This window comes from Anopheles ziemanni (assembly GCF_943734765.1).
Source record: "Anopheles ziemanni chromosome X unlocalized genomic scaffold, idAnoZiCoDA_A2_x.2 X_unloc_18, whole genome shotgun sequence".
NCBI lineage: Eukaryota > Metazoa > Arthropoda > Insecta > Diptera > Culicidae > Anopheles > Anopheles ziemanni.
The window spans coordinates 163,749-165,000 of record NW_026689783.1 but is presented as its reverse complement, the minus strand read 5'-3'; positions in this window follow the sequence as shown (position 1 = coordinate 165,000).

The following is a 1,252-nucleotide window of genomic DNA, read 5'->3' as shown; positions in this document are numbered from 1 at the left end:
TTCCACATAGGGCAAGCTGGAATGTTCCATTTTACCCAGGACGGCCGAAGCGGCGTGGACCAGTGGAGGACTACACAATCATGAGGTTTGATATCGACTTGTGTGTTTCAATAGGGTACCGATGGTATGTTTTGAACCGATTTGATTTAGCCATTCTGAAGTCATCACTTGGTTGAAGCGCTGAACTAGGGAGGCATCGTTTACATATATATTGGTTTTCGCATGCTCTACTAGGTTAATGTCATGAGGTTGGCTATCGAGCATGCCCAAGTGATGACTTGATTGTGTGCTTGCTTGAATTCTTCACATTTCATACCATCGGTTAGTTGTCGAATCATTCCTCGATCATAACCTTCGTTCTTGGTTCATGTATGCTCTCTTCCACATAGGGCAAGCTAGAATTAACTATCTTACCCAGGACCGCCGAAGCAGCGTGGACCAGGGGAGAACTATACTTTGTCTTGTATGCCCTCTTCCACATAGGGCAAGCTAGAACTAACTATCTTACCCAGGACCGCCGAAGCAGCGTGGACCAGTGGAGGACTATACTTTGTTCATAACACCACAGTATTGAGTAATGTGCCCTCTTCCACATAGGGCAAGCTAGAATGAACTATCTTACCCAGGACCGCCGGAGCAGTGTGGACCAGTGGAGGACTACACAATCATGAGGTTTGATATCGACTTGTGTGTTTCAATAGGGTACCGATGGTATGTTTTGAACCGATTTGATTTAGCCATTCTGAAGTCATCACTTGGTTGAAGCGCTGAACTAGGGAGGGGCATCGTTTACATATATATTGGTTTTCGCATGCTCTACTAGGTTAATGTCATAGGGTTGGCTATCGAGCATGCCCAAGTGATGACTTGATTGTGTGCTTGCTTGAATTCTTCACATTTCATACCATCGGTTAGTTGTCGAATCATTCCTCGATCATAACCTTCGTTCTTGGTTCATGTATGCTCTCTTCCACATAGGGCAAGCTAGAATTAACTATCTTACCCAGGACCGCCGAAGCAGCGTGGACCAGGGGAGAACTATACTTTGTCTTGTATGCCCTCTTCCACATAGGGCAAGCTAGAATAAACTATCTTACCCAGGACCGCCGGAGCAGCGTGGACCAGTGGAGGACTATACTTTGTTCATTACACCACAGTATTAAGTATGGTGTCCTCTTCCACATAGGGCAAGCTAGAATTAACTATCTTACCCAGGACCGCCGAAGCAGTGTGGACCAGGGGAGGACTATAC